Source organism: Triticum dicoccoides, chromosome 5A (assembly GCF_002162155.2).
Source record: "Triticum dicoccoides isolate Atlit2015 ecotype Zavitan chromosome 5A, WEW_v2.0, whole genome shotgun sequence".
In the NCBI taxonomy this organism is placed as follows: Eukaryota; Viridiplantae; Streptophyta; class Magnoliopsida; order Poales; family Poaceae; genus Triticum; species Triticum dicoccoides.
The window spans coordinates 328,452,224-328,469,930 of record NC_041388.1 but is presented as its reverse complement, the minus strand read 5'-3'; positions in this window follow the sequence as shown (position 1 = coordinate 328,469,930).

The window sequence follows — 17,707 nt, the reverse complement described above, 5'->3', positions numbered from 1 at the left end:
GTGGTCGTTCTGGTACGGGCGTCGGCCGGAGTCCCCAGCCGGCGTCTTGGGCGCCGGGTTGATTACCTTCCCGGACGCGTCTACCCAGAGTTCAGTCTTCATTGAGGAGTCGGCGGTGGCGTACTTGTCCGCTATGACCAGAAGCTCGTCGAGGGTAGTCGGCTCATCATAGAGGAGCTTGTGCTTAAGGAGGGTCCCTTCTCGGCATCCGGCGGTGAAGTACTCTATGGCTTGCACCTCGTGCACCCCTTCGCAAGAGTTGCGGAGCTCGGCCCAACGCGTGAGGTAGTCGCGAGTGGACTCGGCGGGGCCTTGTACGCACAAGGAGAGCTGTCTGGGCTTGGGGGCCCGCTTGTAGGTGCTGGTGAAGTTGCGGACGAAGGCCTCTGTGAAGTCTAGCCAGCTGTTGATGCTGTAGGGCCTGAGGCTATTGAGCCAGGTCCGCACCGTGCCTTGCAGCATGAGGGGCACGTACTTCACGACAACGCGCCTGTTGCTGTTTGGTATGCGAACCGCTGTGGAGTAGTCGATCAACCAATCTTCCGGCTTCACGGAGCCGTTGTACTTGGGCGTGTCTCTTGGGAGCGAGAACCCTTTGGGGAAAGGCTTGTCACGGATGCGGGGGCCGAAGCAAGGTGGGCCGACATCATCTTCTTCTTCTAGCGCCAGGGATCATGCTAGGCGGTTGATCCGATGGTGGGTGTCGTTCTCGCTGACTCCTTCACGGAGGCCTAGTCGGCCGCTGAGAGTCGGATGTGTGACAGGCGGTGGGGTGGGATATCTCTCCCCGCGAGGCGGAGGCGGAGGCGGGTTGCCCCGCCGCTCCATGGCCCGGGGACGACCTTCTGCGTCTCGCTCGATGGAGGTCCGGGTTCGGCTTCGGCTGGCAGCCGGCTCCTTCTCATGTCGCGCGCGGGTTTTACCCGCAGTCGGCGTCCGGGACGTCGCGCCGTGCTCTCAGCACGGGAGAGGGCTTCCCGCGCGGGCATCGGCTTCGTGCCGCTGCACGGCTGCATCGATTAGCTGCTGGATGCGTCTGGTCATGTGGGGGAGTTCTTCGGCCCCCAGTCCGTCTAGCTCGTCTACGGCCGCCTGGGCGGCGCGCAGGTTCTTGAGTGGAGTGGCGTAGACTGGGCGGTCGACTCCTAGCGTGTCGGCGAGGGCAGCGCCGCGCTGTCTGACAACGCCGGCTCGGCTTGGCCCGCCTGGGGGCGGCGTGCCAAAGGCGGCGCGGTCGGCTTCGCGCTGGTGGGCCTCGGTGAGGTGTCTCATGGAAGCCAACTTCCGGCCCTCCGCGAGGAGGGCGAGACGGCGAGCCTCCAGTGCTTCGGCGTCGGCATCGGCCGGGAGGGGGATGGACAAATCGTGGACCATTGCATGCGGGGCGTCGAGGGCGTTCTCGCTAGAAGCGCCGCCATGGCCGATGACCATCACCTCGGTGGTGGCGCCGTCGCAGCCATCGGCCCGAGGAAGAGGGTCGTTGTAGATCGCGATGTTGGTGGGGAAAGCATCGAGCGAGGCCGTGTCAGAGTCGATAGGCATCGGGTCGGTGGAGCCAACAGACTCCAAGTCCACAGCAAGCTTGCCGGAGACGTGGAGCTGGCCGAGGAGGTTGACGAGGTGGTCGGTGCCCGCGTCAGAGGCGAGCTCGTCGGAGATGAGGGTCTCGTCCAGGAGATCGGCGAGGCCGCTCGCTGCGCAGACGTTGGCGACGCCTTGCAGTGCGTCATGGCAAGCGCCATCGGGCGTGCCGGGCTGGCTACGCTCGCTAGGGAGGAAGAAGGTTCCCGTCCAGAACAGGTCTCCGGACGACGGTGCACCTGGCCCCACGGCGGGCGCCAAATGTTGGGTGGTAGGTGCGACATATGCCAACGGGTGGCTTATCATTGTGGGAGCCAGTAAGACGTCGCCGGTGCCTGGAAGCGGGATGAGGCGAAGACATGCACGCCGGCGAATCTTACCCAGCTTCGGGGCTCTCCATGGAGATAACACCCCTACTGCTGCTCTGCGGGGTCTCCGCATGATCACTAGGTGAACGAGTGGCTACAAGATGCTCCTTGAGCTGCTTGGCGAGAGGAAGAAGAAGGGCACGGCTAGCTCTCCTCTCCTCTCTATGTGGTGTCTAAAACTAACTCAGATCAACCCTTTGCATGGGTGCCCCGCATGGTTTATATAGGCTCACCCCCTGGGGGTACAATGGTAATCCGGCTGGGCATGGGCCCCAGCCGTCTGTGTCTACGCTCGCCGGCTCCTGCGCCGGCTGCTGGGGCCCGCCGGCTGGTGGGTCCCGCCGGCTGCCGGCTCCTTGGTCGACAGGCAGGCCCCATTGTCCAGGGCCTTGTCGGTGACTGGTTACTATATCGCTAGGTTCACACTCATTACCAGATTGTGTTTCAGCATCAGAAATAGAAATATCATTGGGATTCTCAGGTGTGTCAACAACAGGTTCACTAGAAGCATGCAAAGTCCTATCATTTTTCTTTTTCTTCCTTTTAGAAGGACTAGGTGCATAAATATTATCTCTCTGAGAATCTTGCTCAATTCTCTTAGGATGGCCCTCAGGATACAAAGGTTCCTGAGTCATTTTACCACCTCTAGTCATAACTCTAACCGCATTATCATTTTTCTGACTATTCAATTCATTGAGCAAATCATTATGGGCTTTAAGTACTTGTTCTACTTGAGTGGTAACCATGGAAGCATGTTTATTAATAAGTTTAAGTTCACCTTTAACATTAGCCATATAATCACCCAAGTGTTCAAGCATATCAACATTGCGTTTTAATTCCCTGCCGAAATAAGCATTGAAGTTTTCCTGTTTAACCATAAAGTCATCAAATTCATCCAAGCATGGGCTAGCAAACATAGTAAATGGGATTTCAGCTTTATCATATCTATAGAGAGAATTTACCTTTGCTACCTGTGTTGGGTTATCAAGACCATATGTTTCTTCAATAGGTAATGAATTAAGACCATGTATTTCTTCAATAGGAGGTAAATTCTTAACATCTTCAGCTTTAATACCCTTTTCCTTCTTAGATTTCTTTGCCTCTTGCATATCTTCAGGATTGAGAAATAGAATACCCCTTTTCTTCGGAGTTGGCTTAGGAGTTGGTTCAGGAATTGGATCAGGAAGTGTCCAATTATTTTCATTAGTCAACATATTATTCAATAAAATTTCAGCTTCATCTGGTGTTCTTTCCCTGAAAACACAACCAGCACAACTATCCAGGTGGTCTTTGGAAGCATCGGTTAGTCCATTATAAAAGATATCAAGTATTTCATTTTTCTTAAGAGGATGATCGGGCAAAGCATTAGGTAATTGGAGAAGCCTCCCCCAAGCTTGCGGGAGACTCTCTTCTTCAATTGGCACAAAATTATATATTTCCCTTAAAGCAGCTTGTTTCTTATGAGCAGGGAAATATTTAGCAGAGAAGTAATAAATCATATCTTGGGGACTACGCACACAACCAAGATCAAGAGAATGAAACCATGTCTTAGAATCACCCTTTAATGAGAACGGAAATAATTTAAGGATATAATAATAGTGAGTTTTCTCATCATTAGTGAACAGGCTAGCTATATCATTTAATTTAGTAAGATGTGCCACAACAGTTTCAGATTCATAGCCATAGAAAGGATCAGATTCAACCAAAGTAATTATATCAGGATCAACAGAGAAATCATAATCCTTATCAGTAATAAAGATAGGTGAAGTAGCATAAGCAGGATCATATTTCATCCTAGCATTCAAAGTTTTTTGTTTCAACTTAGCTAATAGCTTCTTAAGATCACTCCTATCATTGCAAGCAAGAAAATCTCTAGCAGTTTCTTCATCCATAACATAGCCCTCAGGCACATTAGGTAATTCATATCTAGGGGGAGAGTCTTCATCATCACTTTCATCAATATTATCAGTTTCAATAATTTCATTCTCTCTAGCCCTAGCAAGTTGTTCATCATGAAATTCACCAAGTGGCACAGTAGTATCAAGAATAGAAGTAGTTTCATCATAAGTATCATGCATAGCAGAAGTGGCATCATCAATAACATGCGACATATTAGAATTAATAGCAGAAGCAGGTTTAGGTGTCGCAAGCTTACTCAAAACAGAAGGTGAATCAAGTGCAGAGCTAGATGGCAGTTCCTTACCTCCCCTCGTAGTTGAGGGATAAATCTTGGTTCTTGGATCTTTCAAGTTCTTCATAATGACAAGCAGATATAAATCCCAAGTGACTCAAAGAATAGACCTATGCTCCCTAGCAACGGTGCCAGAAAATAGTCTTGATAACCCACAAGTATAGGGGATCGCAACAGTTTTCGAGGGTAGAGTATTCAACCCAAATTTATTGATTCGACACAAGGGGAGCCAAAGAATATTCTCAAGTATTACCAGCTGAGTTGTCAATTCAACCACACCTGGAAACTTAATATCTGCAGCAACGTGTTTAGTAGCAAGGTAATATGATAGTAGTGGTAACGGTAGAAAAAGGTAATATGTTTGGTGTTTTGTAGTGATGATAACTATAGCAACGGAAAAGTAAATAAGCGAAGAACAATATATGGAAAGCTCGTAGGCAATGGATCGATGATAGAGAATTATGCTGGATGCGACCTATCATGTAACAGTCATAACCTAGGGTGACACAGAACTAGCTCCAGTTCATCAATGTAATGTAGGCATGTATTCCGAATATAGTCATACGTGCTTATGGAAAAGAACTTGCATGACATCTTTTGTCCTACCCTCCCATGGTAGCGGGGTCCTATTGGAAACTAAGGGATATTAAGGCCTCCTTTTAATAGAGTACCGAAACAAAGCATTAACACATAGTGAATATATGAACTCCTCAAACTACGGTCATCACCGGTAAGTATCTCGATTATTGTCACTTCGGGGTTAACGGATCATAACACATAATAGGTGACTATAGACTTGCAAGATAGGATCAAGAACTCTCATATATTGATGAAAACATAATAGGTACAGATCTGAAATCATGGCACTCGGGCCCTAGTGACAAGCATTAAGCATAGCAAAGTCATAGCAACATCAATCTCAGAACATAGTGGATACTAGGGATCAAACCCTAACAAAACTAACTCGATTACATGATAAATCTCATCCAACCCATCACCGTCCAGCAAGCCTACGATGGAATTACTCATGCACGGCGGTGAGCATCATGAAATTGGTGATGGGGGCATGGTTGATGATGACGATGGCGATGAATTCCCCTCTCTGGAGCCCCAAACGGACTCCAGATCAGCCCTCCCGAGAGAGTTTAGGGCTTGGTGGCGGCTCCATATCGTAAAACGCGATGAATCCTTCTCTCTGGGTTTTTTCTCCCCGAAAGTGAATATATGGAGTCAAGGTTGAGGTCATTGGAGCGTCAGGGGGCCCACGAGGCAGGGCGCGCGCCCAGGGGGTAGGGCGCGCCCCCCACCCTCGTGGACAGGTGGAGGCCCCCCTGACGTGGATCTTCCTTCCAATATTTACTATATATTCCAAAATAATTCTCCATTGATTTTCAGGTCATTTCGAGAACTTTTATTTCTGCACAAAAATAACACCATGGCAATTTTGTTGAAAACAACGTCAGTCCGGGTTAGTTCCATTCAAATCATGCAAGTTAGAGTCCATATCTTTCGGCGCCGCGTAGCGCGCAGTGAAGAGGTTGCGGAGTTCCCCCCAGGACGTCACCGTGGATCCCGGGAGGTCGAGCAGCCAAGCGCGCGGCTTGCCGGCGAGGGCCAAGGGGAACAAGTTTGCCATGATCTTGTCGTCACCTCCGGCTTCGAGGGATGACCTCCTCATATGCTAGCAGGAATAACACCGAGTCTGCCACTCCGTCGTAACGCGACGGCATCTCCGGCCTGAACTTGACCGGCCACTAGACTCGCCGCAGAGCGGGGGCCAGGGCTCGGTACCCAGACTCCTTGCTGCTAGCGTCGGCCAAGGAGGTCGGTGGCGGGGCACCTGCAATGGGAGCGCGGTGCGGCGGTACGGGGCGCTGGTTGATGGAGAAAAGCTCCGGCGCACCCCTACCTGGCGCGCCAAATGTCGGGATGTGGGGTTCCGGCAAACCCTTAAGGTTCGAACACTGGGGTGCACGCGAAGTCTTTCCCTCCAACCGATCTACGCTCTAGCTCGCTAAGATCTTGCGGACGAACTCACAACACAGAGGGACACGGGGTTTATACTGGTTCGGGCCACCGTTGTGGTGTAATACCCTACTCCAGTGTGGTGTTGGTGGATTGCCTCTTGGGCTGATGATGAACAATACAAGGGAAGAACGGCCTCCTGAGGTTGAGGCGTTCTTGAGCTCGGTGAGCTTGTGTGTCTGTGGGGTGGTCTCTCTTCCTCTTGCTCAGATGAGGTGATCCCCCCTCCACTGTGGTGGCTAGTCCTATTTATAGAGGCCCTGGTCCTCTTCCCAAATATCGAGCAGGAAGGGAGCCAACAATGGCGGGCTAATTTTAAAGGGGGACAACTAGTACAAGCTATCCTGACAAAAGTAGTCTTCGCCTGCACAAAGTTCTGGTGGTGACGCTGTTCTGGGCTCCACGGTGACCTCCGTCTTGCAGTCCATGGTCTTAGTCTTGTTGCACCGAAATGGCAACCTTTGCATGAGGCCTCGGTACCCCGTGGTTACGCTTGCCCCCTTTGCACCAAAGAGGAAACAAGGACGCTATGCGCACTGGTGCCCGCCTGGCGCCGCTTGGTGTCGATCGTCATGGCTCACGTCACGAGAGCCTTGTGAGGTTCGCCTCGCCTTGATATCTCCGCTCCTCGTGAGCTTGCCTAGCTAGGCCACTCCAGAGGAGGTCTTGCGTCGTCCGCCTTTCAGGCTTGGCCCCTCGCGAGGGTCTTGGGCGCTTTGTTGGTGAAGATGGGCCATACGGCCTGCTGGCTCATCCACGCCGCGGGCCGCAGGCAGGCAAGTCTGGGGACCCCCGTTCGCAGAACGCCGACAGTAGCCCCCAGGCCCAAGGTGCGCTCAGGCTTGGCTTCGCGGCGAAGCCAAGGGTCAAGTTCGGAGCACCGCGGGCCCCAAAAGCTTGCAGCCTCGGTTGACGCATGGCGGTTGATTGGACGTGGGCGTCTTCGCTTCCCCATGCTGCTTGACGACTGCATGACTTGACAAGTCCCGGCGACATGCAAGGGAAACCATCATTACCTGCGATCGTGGGGGACGCCGGTTGGCCTTCTCTTGCTATAAATGGGGAGGGGGCGGAGCCCCCATTGCCCATCTCTTCCTTGCTTCCTTCCTCCTTCTTGCTCCATTGCTTGCAGTGCCTCCGATGGCGCCTCAAAGGAAGTTCTTTGCCGCCGAGAAGGGAAAGGCCCCTCGCGAGGGCCCTGGTTCCCCGGTGCCTAAGCGCGGTCATGGCCGCCCGCGCAAGCACGCTGCGACCCCCGCCATGGCCCACCGTTGAGGCGGCACCACGGCACGCGGAGGGGGCCGTCCCAACTATGGTGGTCCAGTTAACGGGGGGAGGTGCGTGATGGTGGAGAGGCCTCCCTGCCTGCGCTTCCATTCAGCGGAGGCGTCGCCGGAGTTCGTTGTTTGGTCGGAAAACCCGGCCAGCAACTGGCTCCAGCTTCCGTGCTTCCTTGTCGATGAGCTACCGGCCCCTGGTCTAGGGGGGCTCTGGTTGCAGGCGGATGGTTGCTGCAGCAAGGCCTCCTGGGTTGCGGTCGAGACTTCTGCCGCAGGCAACATAGCCCTGGCCCGCGGCTGGCAGATGTTCGCCCACGCGCGCGGCCTGGGCAGGTGGTGCATGCTCCACTTCAAGTATGACGGCGAGTCGACCCTCTACGTGAGGGTGTTCGGGGAAGATGGCCGCCGTGTCGGGTGCTGCCCCGAGACGAACGACGGTGAGGAGGTGCTCGGCCTTGGCGACGGTCGTGACGAGGGTGAGGGCGAGCCTGCCCTCAGCGGCGACCGCATCTCCTCCGGCTACGGTGGCACTCCATCCTGCGACAGCTCCAGCAGCAGTGGCTATGATCAGCCGCCACGCCGCCGCGCTCGCTTCGAAGGAGGCAGTGGGTCATCTCGTCGCCGCGCCTCCGTGAAGCGCGAGGAGGGGTCTGGCTAGGCTTGGGCGTCGCTAAGGGCCTGCCCCCGTGGATTGCTGAAACACCGCTTTGTTTGGTTTTTTCCATTCTTTTCCTGCACCAGAAAATGAAACCAGTATGGGCCCAGAGGGGCGTGTATCGAACTATGGTTCTTGGTTAATGCAACGTGCGTGTTATTCTCATGCCATGCTATTATTTTGCGCAGAGATAACCTAACCTGGCATGTTTGGGACGCCCCTTCCTTCACGAGATATCTACGTTTGCTTAGGAACTGCAATAATTTGTTAGGGGGTGCGTTAGAGGATTTTGCCGTTCACCCGAACCTTGACTTGGCGCTTCGCATCGCGGTACTCGAGGGGCACGGATTTAGGAGAGTTGCGCCAGCTTCTAGGCTCGAACGAGGGTGACTCGCGAGAAGGCAGAGAGAAGGAAAAGCTCGCGAGGGCACCTGCCTAGCCCCCTCACGAGGTATGCGAGAGAGAGATCACGGGTAAACCAGAGCCGAAAAACGCGCTAAAAGGCGAAGGAACCAAATCAGCAAGGAACACCAAAGGCAAACTCGATTAAAGAAAAGCAAGCCAACTACAAAAAGCAAATGAAAAGCCGCGTCCGACACCTAATCTAGTCTTCAAGTCTTCTCACCAGCGCGGAGCTAAGTGTTGTCCACTAGGCGTGGGAGGGAGCCTCAGGGCCTGAGGCCGGCACTCCTAAGACTCCGGGGCGTGTACAGCCCCAACTCATTATTACGTGAGAGTGTCATGGGCGGCGATTCTTCATAGGCACCGAGCCTTGTTTCACAGGCACTGGGCCTTGCTTCATAGGCTCTGGGCCTTACTTCTCAGGCTCTGGGCCTTGCTTCACAGGCTCTGGGCCTTACTTCTCAGGCTCTGGGCCTTGCCTCACAGGCTCTAGGCCTTGCTTCTCAGGCACTGGGCCTTGCTTCATAGGCTCTGGGCCTTGCTTCATGGGTAGAACTTCCGGAGGTGCTGGATGTTCCAGGCGTTTTGGATAGGTGTCCCCTCTTGCGTCTCCAAGTGCACGGCGCCAGGCCTGGTGATGTGGACGACCCTGAACGGGCCCTCCCACATGGGTGAGAGCTTGTGCAAGCCTTCTCTGGAGAGGACCCGCCTCAGGACCAGGTCACCCGTCTCGAGCGTCATGGAGCGAATGTTGTGGCCGCAGAGCTTGCTGGTACCTTGCCGCCCTTAATGCAGCTTCGCGATGTCGTTCCTCCCCCAGCACGTGATCCATCCCCCACATGGCGTCTTGCTGTGTTTCGTCGAACGCCAGGACCCGCGCGGAGCGATGCCTGACCTCGTGAGGGAGGACTGCTTCAGCTCCGTAGATGAGGAAGAATGGAGTCTCACCCATTGGCTTGGTAGCGGTGGTGCGGATGGACCACAACACGGACTAGAGCTCGTCGTGCCAGCCCCTGCCGCAGGCCTCCAGCTTCTTCTTGAAGGTCCTGGTCTTGAGGACCCTCAGGACCTCAGCGTTGGCGTGCTCGGCCTGACCATTGCTCCTGGGGTGGGCTACCGAAGCGTAGCAGATCTGCATTCCAAGGTTAGCACAGTAGATTTTAAAGAGGTTACTAGTAAACTGCGAGCCATTATCTATGATAATGCGGTTGGGGACCCCGAAGCGGCTCACGAGGCCCTTGATGAACTATACAGCAAAGCCGGCTGGAATGGTTCGGACGGCTTCCACCTCTGCCCACTTGGTGAACTTATCGATGGCAACATAGAGATAGCAGTAGCCCCCTGGCGCTTGTGGGAACGGGCCTAGGATGTCCAGCCCCCAGACCGCGAATGGCCACGTGAGCGGGATGGTTTGGAGGCCCTGAGCAGCCTGGTGGATTTGCTTGGCGTGGAATTGGCAAGCTTCGCAGGACTTCACCAGCTCAGCTGCATCATTGAGTGCTATAGGCCAATAGAATCCACTACGGAAGGCCTTGCCGACGAGGGTCCATGATGACGAGTGATGTCCACAGTCCCTCCTAAAAGGATCGATATGGTTGACTAGAGGGGGGGGGGTGAATAGGCAACTGACAATTTTCAACTTTTCTTTACCAAATTGAAATTTGCTACAAAGTAGGTTGTCTAGATGTGCAACTAGGTGAGCAACCTATATGATGCAACAACAACAAACAAACAAGCAAGCAAGAGAAGTAACACTAAAGAGCTTGCACAAGTAAAGGTAAGGATAACCAAGAGTGGATCCGGTGAAGACGATGATGTGTTACCGAAGTTCCTTCCTTTTGAGGGGAAGTACGTCTCCGTTAGAGCGGTGTGGAGGCACAATGCTCCCCAAGAAGCCACTAGGGCCACCGTATTCTCCTCACGCCCTCACACAATGCGAGATGCTGTGATTCCACTATTGGTGCCCTTGAAGGTGGCGACCGGACCTTTGCAAACAAGGTTGGGGCAAACTCCACAACTTAATCGGAGGCTCCCAACAATACCACGAAGCTTCACCACAATGGACTATGGCTCCGTGGTGACCTCAACCGTCTAGGGTGCTCAAACACCCAAGAGTAACAAGATCCGCAAGGGATAGGTGGGGGAATCAAAAATCTCTTGGTGGAAGTGTAGATCGAGGCCTTCTCAACCACTCCCGAGCAAATCAACAAGTTTGATTGGCTAGAGAGATATATTGGGCGAAAATGGAGCTTGGAGCATTAATGGAGCTTAAGGGGGAAGAGGTAGGTCAACTTTGGGGAAGAAGACCCCTATATATAGTGGGGGGAACAAACCAACCGTTACCCCCCACTCAACCCCGCAAAGAGCAGTACTACCGCTTGGGTGGGCGGTACTACCGCTGAGCCAGCGGTACTGCCGTTCCACCTAGCGGTACTACCGCGCAAAGGAGAGAAGCAGGGACCTGGACCCAGAGCGGTACTACCGCGGTGGTAAGGGCAGTACTACCGCTGAGAAGTGGTACTACCGCCTCTACTGCCGCAACTAGTGCCACACAACCTGACATGAGAAAAAGAGCCCTCGAGTCGAGGCGGTAGGAACCTGGCAACCCAGTGGTAGTACTGCTGCGGAGTCACCGGCGGTACTGCCGCTTGTGACCCCTCAGCGGTACTACCGCTGGGACCCAGACAAAGCCTACAAGCAGAGAGAAGATCTCTCCATCGAAGCGGAAGGGCTCGGAGGGTGAGAAGCGGATGTGTACGTGTTGATTCCACCCAAGCAATGCCAAAGAGGAACCCCTCTTGATAGTACGGTGCCCTCTATGCAACTAGTCCACCGAAAGAGAAACGAAAGAGCTACACCGTCTTGAATGACACTCCGAGGAGAAGAAATCGTCTCGTGCGAAGGATGAATCTCTGAAATGCTCAAAGCACACGATTAGTCCGCAAACACATTGTCATCAATCACCAAAACCACATCGAGAGAGATATGCCTCAACAATCTCCCCCTTTTTGGTGGATTGATGACAACTAGGGATTTGAAGAAGGAAAAGATACGAAAGTAAGGATACTTAGAACTACAAAATATAGATGGGCTCCCCCTGAATGTGTGCACCTAGTTAGTGGAGCCTTTGGAATGCAAGACACACACATTCGGATCAACACTCCCCCTATATTTTATAGTCCAACAATTCTAAGCACAGGATATATGAGAGAAGGGTATAAAATAGGATAAGCATGCAACTCATAAGATACTACAGTACTGAATAGACATAAGTAATAAGGTAGCGATAGGGAGCATATGTGATAGGGAGCATATGTCTCACACCATATGTCTAGAACTTAGGTCTCACTGGCACCAAACCAAAGCAAGCAAGGACAACTAGAAAACACACGAGAAAACACAAGACACAAAGACACACTCGCACAAGACACAAAGACACACTCGCAACACAGCAACAACACAAATCCCTAAACTCTCTCCCCCTTTGGCATCAAGACACCAAAAGGGCAAAGAGCGTTGCTACAGCTCCAGGTGATGGCAAACTGAGGATCTCGAACATCACATCTCAGCGTGATCATCTGCATCTCCGTCGTTGGTCGGAAACTGCTCGGCGTGTAAATCAGTCCAAGGGCAATGCTGGTGAATCCATTCCTCCTCTTCAGTGATCTGTCCCTTAGAACCGCTAGCAACGATCACACACAGGTGACGCATGAGCTCCTTGTGGCGCACCCTGGCCTGCTTCTCAGCCACATGAGTCATGTACTGACCATGAGACTCCATGCAGAAAAGCTTCTTCATCTTGCGTTTAAGCTTCTTTGCCCAAGAAGGTTCTGCACTAGTGGGCCCAAAGTCCTCCTCGTGATCATCAGTTGCAGCCTCACCCTCAGGCTCCATGGCAGCAACAGCAGTAGGTGGACCCCTGGGTTTAGGTGCTGGGGTGCCCCAATTGTCCTTCTTCCTTAGACGCTTGATCTCATGAGAAACCAAGTCTCCAGTTTCCAACAACACTCTAGGATAGACACGAGCCCAGGCCTTCTCAATGAGCCTCATGATGAATGGAACATATATCGGGCACTTGCGCTTAGAAACGGCAGAGAGAAGTTCAGACCACATAACATGAGAGATGTCCAGGCTCTCTCCAGTGTTTGCTTCCTTCTCATGCTGGCAGAAAAGAAGCATGTCCACGAGATAGGAGTGGACCATATCCAGATTCACGATGCGAGGGAAGAGAGTCTCACGGAAGACACAATGAAGAATGTCCAGATACGTAGACAGCTCATAGGTTTCCTTCTTAGTCACTGGGTGAACCTTCATAGTGCAGTAGGGCCAAAGGGCTTGCTTGTGAGTGGATGTAGCATTGCGGTGAGGGCGGAAGCCTACTGGAATCTCAAGCCCTTGATCTTCCACATCAAGTAACTCCATGAAGGCCTTCCACTTGACGGAAAGCAACTTGCCATTGGTCATCCAAGTCAGAGTCCTGTCGGCATCAGTTCCAAGATGAACGGTAGCAAAGAATTGAGCCACCAAATCTGCATGGAAATCCTTGTTGAACTGCATGATCCTGAGAATGTTCAGCTGAGAACACATCTGAAGGGCTTCGCCAAAGTACTCAGGGTCCTTCTCCATGGCATCTATGTCGATGGAGCGAACATCAACAAAGAGATTTTTCTTGGCCTTGATCACATCAAAATAGATGGCAAACTGAAAGCGGTTCCAGAACGGGCGGTTGACCAAAGTGGGATCTTGGTCTGCTTCATAGGGGTTGCGGTGACGCTTTTCCCAAAACTCCTTGGCAGTCATCTTAGTCACAGTCTTTCCCTTTGGCTTGTTGGCGGATCTCTTCGACTGCCGAGGTGGTGGTGGAGCACTTGCGGATGCGCCTGCTAGTGGCGGTTGAGTACTAGAGGAACCACCTGCTGGCTCAGAGGTGCGGTAGCGCTTTGACGTTGCACGCCCAGGGTTGACACGACGGACCTGCTGCTCAGGATGATCATCACCTGGAACCAAACACAAGAACACGCAAAACAACCAGAAAGAACAAGCATAAGCCAACAAACACAACAAAAAGGATCAAGGTATGGCAGGAACATGATGGAACTTGGCAGGCAGCGGTAGTACCGCGACATGCACGCAGCAGTACCGCCCAAGCAGTAGTACCGCTCCAAAGAGAGCGGTAGTGCCGCTCGAGGCGGGGAAACAGCAGTTCCCTACTACCGTGGTCAGATCCGGCACTACCGGCCTGCCAAATTCAAAAATCTTCCTACCAAACTCTAATCTAGAAAGTCTAGTTGCCTTCTCCAACCTACTCAAGCTTAGATTTAGCCAAAAATCTAGAGATGCAACCACCATTGCCCCTAAGACGCAAGATCTGAAAACGAGACAAAAGGAGAGAAGGAACGGGGGCAATACCGACATCCATGGCAAAAGAACGGGGTGGGGATCGACTCCACCGAAGGAAATGGAGAGCGACGCCTCGGAGACGAAGATCCGCCAGAGCCCTCCTGCGGTGATGCGTGGCTGGAGAGAGGAAGAGGAACGAGGGGGCAAAGCAAGTGGGTATGGGGGAGAAGAAACCTCCCCCTGCCCCGATATAACCCCCTGGTCCCGTCCCGCAATGGTAGTACCGCGCTGGGGGGCGGTAGTACCGCGCACCACCAGCAGTAGTGCCGCCCAGCACGCCACGGCAACTAAAAAACACTGCTTAGCTCGAGAAAAAAAAGAGAACAAAAGGCAAGAAGAAGAGAGAACACACCAGCAAGAGGCCAAGACACACCTCTTGAAGAGAGGGCGGTGGCTGAGGCCACCTATGTTTGAGTCAAGAGGTATGGCGCCGCGAAGATTTTAACCTTGGGCCCATGACCAAAACTCGTCTTTGAAGCACAAGTACCATCAACAATGGCTAATGTTAAAGACTTGATCAATTTATGCATAAAAGGGGGAGGGAGAGTTCATTGAGAGAACAACACTCCCCTATGTCCATGCCTACATCTAAACTAGACAACAAATTGAGTGTGGTGGGGTGTGCAAGGGTTCAAGTCACATTGCTCGAATCAATGATATTTAGCTCATGCCTTAACTCGCAAAATCTTGCTTCATCCAAGGGCTTCGTGAAAATATCTACAAGGTTATCATGAGTGTTGACATAGTTGAGCTCGATCTCTCCTCGCCTAATGTGATCCCGGATGAAGTGATACCGAATCTCAATATGCTTCGTCTTGAAGTGTTGCACCGGGTTGAGAGAGATCTTGATGGCACTTTCATTGTCACACCAAAGAGGCACTTTGTCACAAATGACACCATAATCCTTTCAAGTTTGCCTCATCCATAAGAGTTGTGCACAACAACTACCGGCCGCTACATACTCCGCTTCGGTGGACGAGAGAGACACACAACTTTGCTTTTTGCAAGACCAACTTACCAAAGAGCAACCAAGGAATTGGCACCCTCCGGAAGTGGACTTCCTATCCACTTTGTCTCCCGCCCAATCGAAATCCGAATACCTTACAAGTTTGAAGTTTGCTCCTCTTGGGTACCATAAGCCAAAGTTTGGGGTATGATCCAAATATCGAAAGATTCGTTTGACCGCCACATAGTGACTTTCCTTAGGTGTTGCTTGAAACCGTGCACAAATTCCCACACTCAACATGATATCCGGTCTAGATGCACAAAGGTAAAGCAAGGATCCAATCATGGAGCGATATACCTTTTGATCCACCACTTTACCATTGGGATCTATGTCAAGTTGGCACTTGGTGGGCATTGGAGTGGAAGCCGGCTTGACATCACTTAGCTTGAATCTCTTGAGCATGTCTTGAGTGTATTTGGGTAGGTTGATGAAGGTTCCTTCTCTTCTTTGCTTCACTTCGAACCCTAGAAAGAACTTCAACTCTCCCATGGAAGACATCTCGAACTTTGATGTCATGAGAGCGGCCAATTCCTCATTGGAAGCTTTGTTAGGGGAACCAAAGATAATATCATCAACATATAATTGGCATACAAACAACTCCCCTTTGACCTTCTTAGTAAAAAGAGTGGGGTCGATTAGCCCAACTTCAAAACCACGGTCTTGTAACAACTCGGTAAGGTGGTCATACCACACACGTGGGGCTTGTTTAAGGCCATAGAGTGCCTTATCGAGTTGATACACATGATCGAGAAAGTAGGGATCCTCGAACCCGGGGGGTTGCTTGACATAAAGCAATTCATTAATAGGACCATTAAGAAAAGCACTCTTCACATCCATTTGTTGCAACTTAAAGTTATGATGAGAAGCATATGCAATCAACATGCGAATGGATTCAAGACGAGCAACGGGAGCAAAGGTTTCACCGTAGTCGATACCCTCGACTTGGGAGTAGCCTTGTGCTACCAAGCGAGCCTTGTTGCGAATGATAATCCCATGGGCATCTTGCTTGTTCTTAAATATCCACTTGGTTCCAATGACATTGTGGTTCCCCATCAGTCTTGGCACCAATCTCCACACTTTGTTGTGCTCGAAGTTGTTGAGTTCTTCATGCATGGCATTGAGCCAATTCGGATCTTCGAGCGCCTCATATACCTTGTGGGGTTCGACACAAGAGACAAACGCGTGATGTTCACAATAGTTTGCTAATTGTCTATGAGTGCTTACCCCCTTTCTTAAGCTTCCAAGCACATTTGTCATGAGATGATCCTTGGTGGAGAGCTTGGAAGCAACCTTGGCGGCACGACGCTCCAATTCCTCCTCGGAGGTGAGATGAGGAGTGGTCACTTGATCATCTTGAGCGTCGTCTTGAGCTTGTTCTTGATCACCTGGGACTTGATCTTGAACTTGCTCGGAGGAGGGAACTTGACCTTGGGCATCACTTGGTGTGATAACACCGTCTTGAGCATGATCTTGCCCTTGGTCTTGTTCTTGAGGATGAGGGACTTCACGTTGTTCTTCAGAAGCGTGTGGGCCTTGGGTTTGTGATGGCTCCACTTGAGTGGAGCATTGTCCTTCTCCTTCGGCCACAAGGATTCCTCAATGGGTAGGATAAAACCAACACCCATTCTTCTTATGGCTTGAGGAGGAATTTCATCACCTACATCACAAGTGCCACTTTGCTCCACTTGGGAGCCGTTATTCTCATCAAACTCCACGTTACACGTCTCCTCAATAAGTCCCGTGGATTTATTGAGGACACGGTAAGCATGAGAGTTTGTAGCATAACCAACAAATATGCCCTCATAGGCTCTAGCCTCAAATTTAGACAACCGAACACCTTTCTTGAGAATGAAACACTTACACCCGAACACCTGAACGTACTTAAGGTTGGGCTTGTTACCGGTGAGTATCTCATATGGAGTCTTGTTCAAGCCCTTGTGGAGGTAGAGCCGATTGGACGCATGACACGCGGTGTTGATGGCTTTGGCCCAAAAGTTGTATGGAGACTTGAACTCCACCATCATGGTCCTTGCCGCATCCATCAACGCCCGGTTCTTCCTCTCTGCAACACCATTTTGTTGAGGGGTGTAAGGTGCGGAATATTGATGCTTGATCCCCTCATCACTAAGAAACTCATCCAAGGTGTAGTTCTTGAACTCGGTGCCGTTGTCACTTCTTATTGTCAAGATCTTTGCAATGTGTTGACGTTGTGCTTCATTTGCAAAGCCAATGACGGTTTGTTGGGTCTCGCTCTTCCTCTTGAAGAAATACACCCAAGTGTATCTTGAGTAGTCATCCACAATCACCAAGCAATACTTCCTACCGCCAAGACTATCAAAGGATGGAGGCCCAAAGAGATCCAAGTGAAGGAGCTCCAAAGGCTTCTTTGAGTAAATGATAGTTGTGGGGGGTGAGCCTTCTCATGTAGCTTTCCTTCGATACAAGCACTGCAAGCACGATCTTTAGCAAAACTAACATTCGTTAGTCCATGGACATGGTCCCCCTTGAGAAGACTTTGCAAAGATCTCATATTGACATGGGCTAAACGGCGATGCCAAAGCCATCCCACATCAACTTTAGCCATTAGGCATGTCGCGGTCTTAGTGGGTCGCTCCGAAAAGTTAATCACATATAGACCGTTCTCGACATGCCCAACAAAGGCTACTTTAAGAGTCTTTCTCCAGAAGAGGGCCATGGTATCAACATCAAAGAAAGTGGCAAAGCCCATGATTGCAAGTTGACGAATGGAAAGTAAATTGTACACAAGGGACTCAACAAGCATGACCTTCTCGATCGTGA